Source organism: Phasianus colchicus, chromosome Z, assembly GCF_987193195.1.
Source record: "Phasianus colchicus chromosome Z, bPhaCol1.hap1.1, whole genome shotgun sequence".
Lineage (NCBI taxonomy): Eukaryota > Metazoa > Chordata > Aves > Galliformes > Phasianidae > Phasianus > Phasianus colchicus.
Genome location: NC_143476.1, coordinates 3,927,193 through 3,942,910, shown reverse-complemented (window position 1 = coordinate 3,942,910; position 15,718 = coordinate 3,927,193). Strand labels below are relative to the sequence as shown.

Below are 15,718 nucleotides of genomic sequence, written 5' to 3'. Positions count from 1 at the left end.
GCAGCCTAGGGGCAAATAAAGTAAAATACTTCAGAAAGATCTCACACTGATTGCATATTTTACTGTTCTTTTACACAAAACAGAAGGAGAGGGCAGCAGATGCATACAGCTGCATCAACACCCAGGCTGCTAAAGGAATGGAAAGACAGAAACATCAAATATCAATGCCTTATTCTAATGCAAGGAGGGAAGCTTCTATCAATGTTACTTTTTATCATTTAAAATGAGCAGTTGGCACTCTTAAAGGAAAATCCTAGGCCCCAGGTTCTGGCAGTGTGGCAATCTGGACTCAGCTGTGACTGATCCAAACAGTCTGTTCCAGATTTTAACATCCCTTCTATGCATTCACAAGTTTTCTCTCTTGACTTCCCCTTACAGCCGTTAGATGCCAGCAAAACATCCCACAAACACTCCTTAACTCTGTGCACACAGGCACCCATCCAACCAGAGCCATCAGTCATTCCCAGCCATGCGCTCTTCCTCCAATCATGGTCAGCATCACACGGCCGTCACGCAGCTCACTTGACTCAGTTTTTCTCTTCTTTCTGGAGGTGTCCTTGCTTCTCAGCCTTACCTTCTCGTGATGTTTATCTCGCTCTGCAGCTCCTGCTCTGAATAGGCTTTCTTGGATTCCCGCATGACAGGCACAAAATGCAGCCACAGCCCCTGCCACCAAGGTCAGCTCTTCAGCACACATTACCTGAGGAGCACTTGGCAACTCATGCAACCTGAGCAGTGCCAGGAAGACTGTTTCACTTCTGCTTCTCCTGGCTCAGAAATTCATTTTCCTACCTAGAAAATGGGAAAAGAAAAGAAAGAAAAAAAATCCTGACATAAAGCAGACACAATTGATACTATGGAATTCTGGAAGGCAAGGGATTTGCCCTCTATGATGAGAAGTTGACTGCAAAGAACTAAGAAGAGCCATGAGCAGGTTGTGAACTTGTGGGTAAAATTAGGAAGTGCAGCAGTGCAGGGCTTCTGGAGGTGAGGGTCTGCTACAGCCGCCTGGAAAGAGAGCCTGTTGGTGGGAGCTGCTTACTGCAGCCAGCAGAAGCATCGCACTCACTGACTCTCATCCTGATGGGGGATTCCAGTCAGTCTGGGAAATCAGCATGGCTGGCTGCAAGCAATCTGACAGACTCCTGGAGTGCAGTGAGAATCACTCTGTGGTGCAGGCATTGGGCACAGCAAGCAGAAGGGAAGCATTGCTGGACATGGTGCACACCAGGGGTTACGACAGGAGGCGGTCAGGGCTGCCGTGACCATGCCCTCCTTGAGTTGGTGATCTCAAGGAATGCGGGCCTGGCAGGAAGCAAAGGCAGGAGCCTGAACTTCAGGAGAGCCAGCTGCAGGCTGTTCCAGGAATTCTTGGACGAGATCCTCTGGACAACTGTTTGTAGGGGCAAAGGGATGGAAAAGAGCTGGTCACTTTCTCAGAAAAAAACTTGCTCAGGTTGCACGCTGAGCTGCAGGAGAGGAAGGGGAGGAGGTGCCAGCACGGCTCTGCACGATGCTCTGCCACACTGGGCAGCTTGATCATGGCTCAGCAGTGGGATCCGACGTGGAGAAGGGGAGAAGGAAATCAAGGATGGGAGGGAACCATCAGACACAGTCGGTGAGTGTCTGTGAAGTCTTGCAGACCCAGAGATTCCCAGGTTGTTTCTGCTTTTGCAGCATTTGTGTGCTGCAGGGTGAGCAAAAGGTTCTGCTGCTTGATTCTTCTGCAGGAGCCGCCTAAAAGGGAAATGGCCACTGAGCTGCAGACCAAGCAGTACTGCCTGACGTTGGCCAGGGGGAGCTTCTCCTGCCGCAGTGTGATGATGACAGGTCTGGAGATGATCTGCAGGGCCAGTTCGTAGATGGGAGCCAGGAAAGGACATGATGGGAGGAGAGAGGTGTTAAAGAACAGCCAACGCATGGAAATGCATCAGAAAGCCCTGAAAAGCATCACAAAGCCACAGCCAGGAAGCTTGGGAGTATCATGAGCAGCATCCAGGATGCGAGAGATTATTTGCTACCATGCCAAATGGTAGCAGAGCTCCCCCTGCAGACATCCCAAAGCCAGACAAAACAGGAACAAACCCGGAGCTGTGCTGCACGCACCCCACGGCCACAGCATTGCAAGCTGAGGTGCCTTGCTGTGTGCTGCATTCATCCCAATCTGTTTGAATGAAGGCACTGGAGGCAGTCAAGGCGTTGATTGAGCACGAGTGTGCTTTTATTATTATATAAAGGACAGGAGGGTGTGAGAGGTCCACGGTGAAGATGGGACTCATCCTGTCTTGTCATGGAGAGAGTGGCTCAGAGCTCTCAGTGCTGCTGTCCGGTGCCTGGGACTGGAGGCCTGATTGAAAGTCCCCCTGCAAGAGGCTCTGCTCCTCTTCACTGATGCTGACCTGCTCCTGCATGGAGGTGCTGCTGTCGGGGCACTCACACTGTGCTTCAGATGGGCGGCACTGCAGAGACTCTGGGTTAAAATCCACACTTGTGACTGTGGTGGCTTGCAGGCTCAGGTCAGCAACTTCAGCAGAGCCAGGTGTAATGAGAGCATGGACTTCGATGAGCTCCTTCTCTCCATTAATGTTGTTAGATGGAAGGCTGCTATTAGAACTGCAGCAATTTGTGCTTCCTAAGAGCTCTCCACTGATGGAAGCACACAGAGCATCCTCGCTACTTGCCCTGGATCTTATGGCTTGGCAAGGGCTCGATTCACCTAGAAAGGATACACAGGGGTTAGTGTCAAACTTTCACAAGCTGAATTACGACAGTGGTACTTGATCAGGGGTGAAGATTTAGGCACGGGATTGAACGCTAGAAAGAGATACATGTGCAGAGCAAGCTTGAATTGTATGTTCCTGAAAAGCAGGGATTTGGAAGCTGCATTTGCACCCTTACCTGCCAGGACTACCACTGCTGTTTCTGAGGGCTGCCTGGCATTGCGCTGCAGTTGGCGTTTGCTGCCAGAGGATGGCTTCCTGAGGCTGAAGCAGCAACACCAACTGCTAGCTGGTGATTCCTCAGTCTTGCTGGGTGGATTTTGTCTGGAGAGAGAAAACAGCCAATGCTGTGAGTCGTGCGTGGTGCAGGGTGAGGGAAGAGCAGCACTGAGCTCTTGGCAGCAGTTGCTTGTTCCTAGCACTGCCTGGTTTCTGCAGGAAAACACAAAAACCCACCCAAACAATGATGCTAGGTGCTGGAAAAGAAAGTCCTCTTTACCTGTCAGATGGAAAGTCAACGACGGTGTGGAATTTGCCCTGCCCAGCTGCAGGGCTTTCTTCCACTTCAATGTCCCTGCTGCTCTCTGTTACCACAGAAGAGGTGCTGTGGCCTCGCCTCTGTGCCTGTGCCTCCTCCAGGCTGAGCAGCTTTGTGGCAGCAGAAGAGACCCCCACAGACTTGGGCCCTGGGAGAGAATTGTGCCCTGTCAGGGAAAACCACAGGTAAGAGCGAGGATCAGAAAGCAGCAGCACAGCCACCACAGTTCTGGGGGAGGTGCTGTATTTTTCTCAGGCTTGCTTATCCGAGCCACTGGAAGAAGAGGAGCCCAAAATAACCATGTGGGAAGAGGTGTGTTTATGGCAAAGGACATGGTCATCATTAAGAGCAGCTTACTGTATCAAAATAGGCAAGGAAAAACCCAAGGAAATGGGGGCAGGGAACTGAGAAAGCTTCGCTGCCACACTTGCATCAAGCTTTTCCTGCGTGCAAACCATAATAATGACGGTTTCCTCCTTGTGAAGTTTGGGCTTGGACATTCTCAGCATCCAGCAACAGGATGCCATACCCTAATGGAAGTCCAGAGGTCTGCTGTCCCCTTGATGGTAAAAGAGTATCTCAAACATCCTGGAGAAGGCCTGCATTTGGTCAAGGTGTCAGGTCAAGATCAAGCTAATGGAGGAAGACACTCACCTGCTGCATCTGCAATGTCTGCTCCGGATTTGGAGCCGAAGAGGACGTCGGTGTGGTTGATGATGAATTCCACCACATCTGACTGTGTCTGCAGCTCCATGCAGGCAGCTCTTCCGCTGGCGCAGGCAGACTCGTTCTGCTGTGATCTGTAGAAAAGGCAGATTTTAGAAGTCATTTCTCCAAGACCGTTTCCCCGAGTCTGAATTGTTGCAGCCAAAAGCTGTCAGCTGAGGCTCTGGAGACTTCCGCAGTGGGCAATCAGTGATGCCACTGCAGAAATTCCCCTGGATGATCAAGGACACGTCAGTCCCATCTCAACAAGACTGCAGAAATTGTCACCTAGACATTGTGCCCGTGGGGATGGAGAACAGCTCAGGCTCCTGCTCTTCTGTCAGCCACAGATTTTACAGAAGAGCACATTTGATGGAGAAAAAGGGAGCACTGTTTTTTTTTTTAATGGAGAACAGATGTAAGTGTTGTGTTGAAACAGAACCAGAAGTTTACCTTAAGAGGTTTGGAGCCCACACAATGGCTAGGTTCTTGGCATGCATGTTTGTTATACTGGAGCTCCCAGCCAGACACGCCAAGTGTCTCATCAGATACTCCAGAGTCCTGGAAAACAAGAGAGGCAAACGTTCAGCACCAACGAGCATGCCGTGCTGGAATTCAGAAAGACAGAGCCTGGAACCGCATCGTTGCCCTCTGCAATGCAGCAGGGCTGAGCTCAGCAGGCTGAGGGCAGCACTGACCTGTAGTGAGGAGCGGGCAGCTGCTGGATGACGTCCTGCATTCTGAGCAGCCGCTCCTCCTCTGTAGCGGCACCAACAGCATCCTGGAGTAGTGCAGAAAGGGAGCGAGACACCCATCAGGCTAGTACACCACTGCGAGTAAACCTCGTGGGGCTGACAGCAAAAGGGCCTCCGAGCTGGGGCACTGCTGCAGCCATCTGCCAAGAGGCCCAGGAAGAGGGAAATGAAAGACGTGGCCTTGTGCTTACCGAGAACTTGCTGTACAGCTGGTGGGTGAGCAGAGGGTTCGGGAGCTCCCTGAAGTACATCTTGCAGAGGGAGCTCACGCTGTGAATGTCCCGGACGGTGAGCTCAGGAATCTGCTCAGACTCAAATTCCTGCCTGGAGAGAGGGACGCAAACCCGGTTGAGCGAGAGGAAGGCAAGCCCAAAGCCACACCAGATGCACTCAGGCTGTGTCAGTCGCAGCACTCTTACCGCAGTCTCTGGATGTTGGACGCGACGCCGGACAGGCGGTATATCCCCTGCACCACGCCGTGCTGCTCAATGAACTCAGCGCAGCTCTGGAGGACCTGGGGGACTGAAGAACACGTGCCAGCCGTCAGTGGAGCTCCTGATTCAATCGTGCTGCAGGCTGTGCTTCACATCCCATCCACTAAGCCCAGCCAGGCTTGGCTGAAGCAAATACAGATGTGCTTGTCTCTTAGGAGCATCCGCCTCACTTTATCCTTCAGCCATCAACTCCCATTACACGTGTCTCCACGGCTATCAGCCTGCCCCCTGCTAGATATGAGCTCCCTTTCATCTTCTTTAGATGCCCAGCAGAGGAAGATCTCAGGAATGGGCTGCTCCTTACCATCACGACCGGAGTGGAGAAGATGCTCTCCCAGGTCACAGCCAAACACCCTTTCCTTCTCCACCTCCCGCTCGGTCGGTTTCTTTGGGCGGGCCTTCACCAAGGAACGAAGGAAGGTGAGGATCTTGCTGCGTTTCTTGGGCACTGCACAACAAAAGGAAGAAACCAGGTCATTTCAGGTCTGGCTCCGTTGGACGAGGCCGAGCACAGCACATTCTACAGGGCACGTCAGAACGGGAAGAACATTACCAACCAGTACATACAAAAAGGGATTTTCCCCATCTCTGGAGGAGCCCAAGGCCAGGCTGGATGGGGCCCTGGGCAGCCTGATCTAGTCTCACATTAAATGTGGGGGCTGGGAGACCATCCTGAGGCAGGAGGGTTGGAGCATGATGATCCCTGAGGTTCCTTTCCATCCCAAGCCATTCCATGAGTATTCTATAGTTTCCCCAAGTCCAGTCATAAACCCAGGAGGATTGGGCCAAATCTCTGCCCCATGGTGTGCATGAAGAATCATCAACCCAGAGGACAATGTGGGATGGATAAAGGAGGTACTAAACATGGAACATACCCCCAAAAAGACTTCATTTTGCTTTCCCACACCATCAAATGTAACATCCATACCTGGCTTTGGCACAGAATTGATGAGTGCCTCAGGAATGTTCTTATTAATGAGTTCCACACACTCCCCTGGGAAAAATCCAACCTGTAACAAGAAGAGAGGCCAACTATTGCATGCAGCACTTCTCAGGTCTGAACTGTTAAACCAAAAGCCACGTAACATTTCCCTCGGAACGTGCTTGCCTGACGTTCCATAAGACTATCCAGCAGAAAATGGCCATAGTTCACAGCATAAAGGTAATAATTTTTCAACATTAGCAGCCAAAGGCAAGGTCCCTTGACACCGACACAGGGAAACTGTTTATGTCCACTAGGCATCCTGTGCAGGCAGAGCAGCTCTAAGCTGAGATTCCTGCCTTTACTGAAGTTGCACTCTCCAGTCTGAAGCTTGTGCCTACCTGGAAGCCGAGCTTGCCTCTCCACCAGGGGGTCAGCTCCTTTGGTGGCATGTCGATGACACAGATGATGTCTCCCACCTGCAAGAGATTGCAACATCAATCCCAGCTTCAGCACGGCTGGGAGGAAAGCACAGCTCAAATGACTGCATTCTTCTGCACTGCCAAACATTGCCGAGTGTGAGAGCACTTGCACCAGCGCAGCTGTGAAGGCATTTGCCACTGTAAAATAGAGCATGGAACGCCTTGAACTGCTTACCTCAAAGGAGAGTTCATCCGCTGCCTGGGCAATGTGTCTCTTAATAGCATGGGCAGCAGCAATAGCTGGAATGTTCACAGGTGCCACCTCATGGTCCAGCAGGGGCTTCCCCTTGTTCTCAGTCTGAAACAGAGAGCACAGGCCACGGTGAGGAGCTGGGAACCAACGAGGAGGATTTCAAGGTGAGGAGCACATCTGCAGAGAAAGCTGCAGGAAATGCACTCGGTCCTTATCGTGGGCACTTCAGAAGGAACTGCAAGTCTAATAACGGCTGTTTCTCTCCCTGGTGTGCAGCAGGCACACGCCAGGCAATGCAAAGATGCATCTCTCCCCACCCAGACTAATCAGCAATGGCACTGACGCAGACAGGTGGCCTTGTCCATTTTGCCCCCTCCTTTCCTGCGCTCTTTGTGCAGGAAGGCTGACTGTTTAAGATGCTAGGAGACCGTGAAGAGGGAAACCAAAGCTACGGCTGCAGTTACAAGGTGCAAACAGTGCCATTGCAAGCACCAAGCAGCTCTCTTGAGCAGTCCAACCAACAGCGAGGCCAAACAGAGCAGAGAATGATTGTTGTTTCTGCAGCCATTTCAAGGGAAAAGTCAGTAGAGGACAAACCCCACAGCCGAGATGGCTCTGGTACTTTTAAAAACTTGCCACGCTTGCACTACTGTCTTGCCACAGAGGAGCTCTCTTGGAAAGCAGGAGAGCACATCTGCGGCTCACTCTGCTGGCTGCAGTCAGGGAACAAAGACCAATCAGAGCTTCATACTCTACCTCTGTCCATGCCAGGTCAGGCCCACAGCTGATCTCGCTGCACGCCACAGCCATCAGCGTAGGTGTGACAAGCTGGAACTGAAAAGAAACACACTTTTATTTTCTCTGTTCACATCTCTGCTGTGCTCCCTACAGCTGTCGGGCACACTCACACAGCCCAAGCACGCCTGCTGGTGTCCCTGGTGATGCTGTGCAGCTCTGCACAAGCTGGGGCTGGGACTCTTTGCCTAAGGGATTGCTTTCCATAAAACCAGCTGGTCACAGCACCACAGACAGCATCCTTCTGAGGGCTGAGCTGCAGAGCACGTGGAGAAAACCCACACGTGACCAGCGTCCCATCAAAGCTGGATGAGGCTGTGTTACTAAACACGGGGCGTCACGGGCTGCTAAAGCATGTGGGGGGACAAACCATGGCAGGTACCTGGCAAGAGATCAGAACGAGGGAGAGAAATCTCACGAATCCGCAGCCTTTCCTTGTCACTTTGCTCTGATCTTCCACGAGCAAAAGCTGCAGCAGGGAAGCAGGCAGAGGGTGGAGAGAGGAGAGAGAAAGAGCAGGTCAGTTTGCTTCCACGGTTTAGCAAAGACTACGAGGGAAAAACCAAAATCTGCCCTCCCTCAACTTAAAAACTTAAGTTTTCAACTTAAAACCATTTCCCCTTGTCCTGCAGTTATCTACCCTTTCAAAGAGTTGATTCCCCTCCTCTTTTTAGGCTCCCTTTAGGTACTGAAGGCTGCCATGAGGTCACCCCACAGCCTTCTTTTCTCCAGGCTGAACAAGCCCAGCTCCCTCAGCCTGTCTTTGCAGGGGAGGTGCTCCAGTCCCCTGATCATCTCTGTGGCTCGCCTCTGGACCCTCTCCAACAGCTCCCTGTCTTTCTGGACACTGTACTGCAGCTGGGGCCTCACAAGAGCAGAGCAGGGGGGGACGATCACCTCCCTGTCCCTCATGGCCACCCCTCTGCTGATGGAGATAATGTGATCCTATGAGCTCCGCCAGCCAGCAGTTCTCAGCACTCACTGTCCCCCCGTCTCTCCCACACTGTCTCAGCTTACCTACAAGGTGCTGCACAGGACGGTGTGAAGACAAAGGGACGCAGTCGGTGCACAAGTGCAACAAGCGAGCTGCTCAGTCAGAGCTCCAGCGCTCCAATGAAGGGACGCAGCACGCACTGCTCCTCCCCTCATTCTAGCCCTTATGACATCACTGAGGGCCACCAGGCTGCTCCACCACGACGGACAGGGTGGGGAGGCAAGACCAGTCACAAGGGCAGAAGATTCCAACAGCCCAGCCCAACGTTCTGGAATCAGGGGCTGCTTGGAATTCTACCCCAGCCAAATCCTGGAGAAGCTGGCACGGGGTCGTCATGACCAAAGCGCAGGACCTGGCGCTTGCTCTTGTTGAGCCTCGCACAACTGGCCTCAGTGCATCCCTCTGGAGGGCCTTCCTGCCCTCAGCCAGATGGACGCTTCCTCCCAGCAGCGTACCTTGCAGTGCTGGGCCCATGTCAAATCCACACTAGAGTGGGTTTTGTTACATTCAAGGGCATGTTGCAGCACCCATCTATTTCACCTGGAAGGAAATAAAGCAGGAGATGGGAGAAACACAGAACTGCTGCCAGACTGCTTTATCCCTTTCTTAGCCCAACTTCCCTTGCCTCATCCCCTACCCCAACTCCTGGATGATGCCCACGGGCTGATAGTTGGATCTCAAGTCCATAGGACTCCTTTCACAGGGCTCCATCAAAAAGGCTGTCACACTTGTTCCGTACACTCACACTGACCCAGCAGTGGTATCACAGTCACTTAACACACACACAACAACCAAACCCCGAGCATGCACATCCCTTCCTGCGTGACTGCAGCCCACAGCTCCCCTTCACACCTCCGTGGATCTCTGGTGTTTTACACGGATGCAGCCTCGCTGCAGCTCCGTGGCTGTCACACAAGGCCTGCAGGACCTCTTTCTCTCCAAACCCCGTCTGCAGGCATTGGTTCACGAGGTTCACCTCCTGCCCTCCTGAGCAAAAACAAGCACTAAGAACAAGAGCAAAGCACACTGGACTCGACCTGGCTGGATCCCCAACCCTCAGTCCTGTCAGACGGACCCTGGTGTGGAGACTCATCCCCAAAGCCTGGCTGGACATCAGCACAGGCATCCTTCTTCAAACGCCCCATCCAAGCAGCAAGGGATCAAAGCGTTGGCACAGCTGAAACAGAAATGCTGTGTGAGTTTCCTGTTAGCACTGAGCAGGAACAAATCTACCGCTGAGCAGCAGGATGTGAGACAAGCAGCAGAAGACACCCAACCTGCAGAACCAGCTCGTTTGGGGTCGGTCCAGATGTTTGTCTGCTCCCTTCCCTGGCCCAGGCCAAGCTTGTGAGCTGCTCCTCCTTGGTGCAGGGGGAAATGGTGCAGATGCCATGTGGTGGCTATGCACAGCATGCCTTGGACTTGCTTTTCCTATCTCCATCTGCCATTAGCAAACAGCATCTCCAGCCTCCAGAGATCACTGAGTCCAACCCCTGCACAACAGTGAAAAAAAAGATATGATAAGGGGTACTTAAAGCACAGCATCTGTAATCAGATCAGACTCCTGCACTGTGAAGACTTCCATGAGTATTCCTGCAGAGTGCATCACTTAGTCTCTCTTTAGCCTTGTGTTCATGGTTTTCCTGTAAGAGCTTGTCTAAACACTGCCTATAATCGTGGTTATGCTAGTAGCATTTGGATTTATTGATCCTCAGTGTGATTTCAGTAACAAATCCAGATGCTTTTTTGTTAAGGGCAGCTTTCAATTTCTCAACTGAAATTTCAATATTGCATTAGGTGTTGACAACCACGGGGCTGCAGTACAGAGAATTACAGGGAGATTAATTTCTCCATCTCCATTCTCCTAGACATTTATGATTACAGTGATGTAGTTATATACAAAGTTGCAAGATACCAAAGCTAGAATAACCTCTTGGTGCAGCAGGATGTCTGGAGCCCAAGTGCAGAGTCTCAGTGTTGCAAAGCCTTGAAGAGGTGCAGCGTATGTGCTGGGGCTGATGACACAGACCCTGGAGCAAGGCCAGTGTGATGTTAGAAACTTGACCAGCAGCTGATCTGTTGTCAGCCATTTCTGGACACAAACGGGATCTGGTCGACTTAGGACATGACCTTTGGGCTGGAGAGCAACTCCCCGAGGAATCACACAGCCACTGCAGACCGTTGGCAAGAACCCCATACCAAAACAGCTCATCTGCAATCAGTTTTTAATCTGTGCAGCAGTGATTGGAACAGGCGCACGCTCTCTGCAATTGCAGGAATGTTCACAAGTGGAATGTACATCACCTGTGTGCTCCAGCTCTTCTGTGTGCATGCTAGGAGAAGTGATCCCCCTGCACCCAGGGCTGCAATAAAGTCCTGTGGGCTTTCTAACCTGCCCACCAGCAGCCCAGGCTGCCCAGAGCCACATCCAGCCTGGCCGTGGATGCCTGCAGGGATGGGGCATCCACAGCCTCCCTGGGCAACCTGTTCCAGTGCCTCACCACCCTCTGGCTGAAAAACTTCCTCCTCACATCCAACCTAAACCTCAACACCCCTCGTCTCAGTTTAAAGCCATTCCCCACGTGTCCCATCACTGTCCACCCTCCAAAACAAAACACCTCGGCTGTTCAACACTGAAAGAGCAAAATAACCCACAGCTCTTACTTCCACTGTATGCATTTAATTCCAAACTTAAGGTCACAGGTTAATTACTCATGTGATCCTTCCTGACAGAAGAACTACTCGTAGTGATGTGTAGGAGTAAGGAACTGTTTGAAAAGGTCATGGACATATTAGAACTTGCAGCATTTTTCTTAATAGATGCCTACATTGCACAGCATTTTGTAAAACACACGTTACAAGTACTGTGCATTGGATTACACTATATCAAACTCTAAGTAACAATACAGGTTGCTTTTAAATCTACACTTACATGCTAACTCCTTGATAAAATTCCTGACTGCCTTCAGTTTTATAGCCAAAGCAGTGTTTGAGCTGGTAATGTACTCTTGAACAGCACTGCTGCCTTCAGCATTTGTATGTTTAGATCTGAAAAGAGAACTTGGTCATTATTTCACGATGAGAGAATCTTATATGACAAAACAGAATTACAAAAATCTGACAATACTGTAAAATGCCAGCGTAAGAATGTGGCTTTGATTTTTTTTTTTCTTTTTTTTTTTTTAAATGGTGAGTGTACCATTAATTCAAGACAAGAATTTTGTTTGTAAGTATATCTCTATAACTGCTCTTGGCATCATTCTGTAGGATGAACTAGATACATGGAATTTGGCACTGGCTCCCCAGGGCAGTGGTTTGGCACTGAGCTGACAAAGGCCAAAGAGCATTTGCACAATGCTCTCAGACACAGGGCTTGACCCATAGGAGGTCCGGTGTGGAACCAGGAGGTGGAATACATGATCCTCGAGGTCCCTTCCAAATACAGATATTCCATGATCCTCTAATACTTATATTCCCAAGTCCTGTACACAGTGCTCAGATGCTTAATTGAAAGGTTCCATGAAACAGTGAGGTATCTATGTCCCTTTACCACTCAGTTATTCAATTTGCCACATGGATCTTTTATCCAGTCACATTAAAAAACCCCTCAAAGTATTTCCTTCAGTCTTCCATTCTGATAGAGCTTTCTGGAGCAAATAAAGAGTTGCAACTCAGAATGTCCACACCTCCCTTCCTGCACCCTGCATACTTTTTTCATTGCACTGTGATTACGTACCATTCTATTGTCACCCTCATTCTGTCATTATCTAGGCAGTTTACTGCCATTAAATTTTCCAGCAACAGATGCCCACAAGTACAGCCAGCCTGGAAATATTTTGATTACTTACCTTTGTCCTGATGTCCTTGTAGGAGGTGGGACATTTCTCCATCTCAGCAGCAGAGGGCAGGAGGGGTCCAAGGTGAGGGCACGCTCTCCTCTATTTTTCTGGCACTCAAAGACAAAGGGAACAAGAAAACCAGACGTGTTCCCTTCCCACGGCAAACACCAGCCTTTCCATCCTTACAGTCCTTCCTGCCATCAGCAGAGATATTTTGCTTTCTTGTGCCACTTCATCCCTTTAGCATCTGGCATTCTAACAAAAAAGTACTCTAACACAGGAATTTTAATATTTTCATATTAAATGTCAGAATTAAGGAACCATTATTATTACCAAATATTTAAAACATTCAACCCAGTGAGAAGTGAACTGATGTTGCATTTAGCATTCAGATAAGAACTTGACATTTCTCCGGGAAATTCTGTAATCATCATAGTGTTTAACAGTTTTCAGTTTATGAATACTAGTTAAGTCTTCACTAATACATTATCTTCTTCCCCCTTTATGCTTTCTATATTGCTTCTGAAGCAGACTTACCTCATGATTGAATAAATGTATAGTAACGTCCAAGGTGCTTGGATTGAACAAAAATAATCCCAGTATGGGGTTCAGTCAGACTTCTATAGAATAGGTGAATCTTATGCACTGGTGCCAGAGATTTCCAATAGACGACAGGAAGTTCAACAGATGAAAAGTGCACCTAAGTAAAAAGTGCTACTTTAATAAACTATAGTCTCATTGTCAAGCCTTGCACTGTCTCAGCAGATTATTACAAAATGTTCATTCAAGCAGGAATTAAGAGATGCGTCTGAATTGATAACAACAACGAGTAATTAAGAAAGCTTGACTGCAGTCTGCTTGAGGATTCCAGTCTGAAGTGTGTTCCACCTGATGACAACTGGGAATGTCTTTCTCTCACCATTAGAACCATTGCACCTCTGACTAAACACATAGCTAATCACCACTGAAAACTAACTACATGTTGATTAACATTCAGAGAGATTGTGCAGGTGTCCTTTTAGGAACTGGCCTACAGTATGCTAAGAGGGATGGATGTGGGGACATTAGGATAACGTGCCCTCTGCCTGTTAAGACAGCCCCAGCAGAGCAGGTCAGCAGGCTGAAGAGCTGAGTGGGTCACCAGGGCTCAGAGACTTCACTCGGCCATCTGCAAGTTGAGGGACTTCAGCCCAAGCTGCCCTTTTCCATGCAGGCAAGGAGGCCAAGAGAAGGTGGATCGGCACGGTTCTGGTGCAGACAGGGGCTGCAGTGTGAGCAGGCCTACACAGACAAGGCTGTGCCCACACAGAGTGACAGCAGCTTTCGCTGTGAGCAGATTCCCAGGGGGCCTGAGCCATGGCAGTTCTTGATGGCAGCATGTTCCAATCAGCCCTGGAAGTCTTCTCTGGACGTCTGTCGCATTCTGGAATCCACACTGAGGACGCAGTCGCTGTGTCAGAGCAGCTGGCAGAGTCACGGGGAACCGTGACGTAGTTGGCCCAGGGAGCAACAACAAGGCCTGCACTGCTCAGCCAGCCCAGGCCAAAGGGGAGCACGAGAGAGAGCAGAGGAGAGAGGGGGGGAAAGAGGGCCAGGAAGGAAAGGCCTGTGCCTGAATGGACGTGTAGCAGCAGCTGCTGACAGCAAACTCGGTGATGGCAGGGGCACAGCAGAGCAGTGCAATGCTGGCAGCTTCCTGTGTCTTTCACACAGGCACTGCAGACATGGCCAGCACTGGGAGATCAGCAGAACTGCTGCACACCTCTGCCAGCCCAGGCCAGAGGAGTGCAGAACAGTGAGCTGCTGCTGAGGGGAGAGAGGATGGCCTGAGAGCTGACCTGAGAGGCAGGGCTGGCTGTGTGACAGCAGCCTCTGTGTCCTCCTCCTGTGTCTGTGAGGGCCAGAGGGCCAGAAGAGAACATGCCCAGACAACAAAGCCCTGCTGTCCTCTGCTGCTCAGCTGGAGAGATGTTCCGCCTTCCTGAAGGACGCTGATCCAAAGGGAAGGAATCAAAGGAAGTCCAGGCTGGCTGTCCTTGTGGGCATCAGCTGCTGGCAGCTGCCTCTGTGCTGCCATGGGCAGGGCACAGCACACACAGTGTTTGCAGTTCCCTGTGTGACACTGGCCCTGGTGACCTGACAGCCATAGGGAGACAAGAGAAAGAGCTGCCTCCCTCTGCCAGATGAGGCAAAGGTGAGAATCCCAGAATCACAGCATGGCCCGGGTTGGAAAGGAGCTCAAGGTTCATGAATCTCCAACCCTTGGCTCTCCAAGGGTGCACAGGGGGCTTTGTTCTCCCTGTGGTGCAGCTTCAGTGCCAACTCACAGCTGAGCTGGTTGGCACACTGTGACAGCCTGCCGCTCTGAAGCTCTTGGGGCAGTGCTCAGTTCTTTCTGAAGTACTCTGGAAAATGCTGCTTCTCCTTCACCAAGTCTGTTTCCAGACAGACGTCTTTTTCTCCTCTGTACACACAAACAGTATCTTGTAACTCCCTGGCACAGTGCTCAGAAGTGATACTTCTGGAAGCACGTCAGAGAAAAGTGGCCTTGTCCCAGTGGACTTTCAGAGCAGATGAGAACAAGTCTTGGTTGACGGCTTTCTTCTGCTTCTGGAACTGCACAGGCAGGTTGTGTGTTGTCATACTTTATGCCAGAGTGCCAAACTGAAGCAGTTTCTGCAACCTCTTTTTTTCATACTTGTCACTCTTTGCTGAGACCTTAACTTAGTCATTTTTAATGCGCTCTCATCTAAACTACTGTGTCCTCCAGTGTCAGTGTTGTATGAATCAGGACTGTGGGATTTCATCAGTGAAAGGATTCTGCTCTAATGACTGTCATTCTAAAGCTGATATTGTTTCTACCGCATCAGGCTTGCAGGAAGCATCTTTGATCAACAGAGAAATCAGAAAAATTGCTTTTCCTATTGCAGTTTCCTTTTAACTAGTGATGAAAGCTGTCAGTTTATTTTTGGCACCAGAAATCCTGGGATGCAACCAGGTTAGATAAGAAGTGACACTGAGTCAACAGTAAGGGAACACAGGTGAGATAGCATCACACAGCTCTGGAAAAGATGTTCCAGCTCTGTGTCTACCTACACCTTCAGGAGATGAAAAGTACTGGCTTACTGAGGTGTCCTGGGTTGCAGGTTCTGTTAATCTCCATTTTTGGAAGAGCTGCTTGCAATAAATACCTTGTAAGGTGAATGAGCTTGATAGAAGTAGGGTGTGAAAGAGATGGATTTGCTGTTTCCCTGAAGGTGCAGGAGTATTGCTGTGCCTAC

At 50.3% G+C, this 15,718-nt stretch overlaps 1 long non-coding RNA gene across 1 annotated transcript; it reads right to left on the bottom strand.

Annotated features, from left to right (window-relative positions):
• Positions 1–2,514: 2,514 nt before the first annotated feature.
• LOC149912255 (uncharacterized) lies at positions 2,515–3,445 on the bottom strand. Its single transcript, XR_016462327.1, has 3 exons — positions 3,220–3,445; positions 2,899–3,044; positions 2,515–2,716 (listed from the first exon to the last, which is right to left on the bottom strand). It is a non-coding gene; the product is annotated as an uncharacterized LOC149912255 (long non-coding RNA).
• Positions 3,446–15,718: the final 12,273 nt, after the last annotated feature.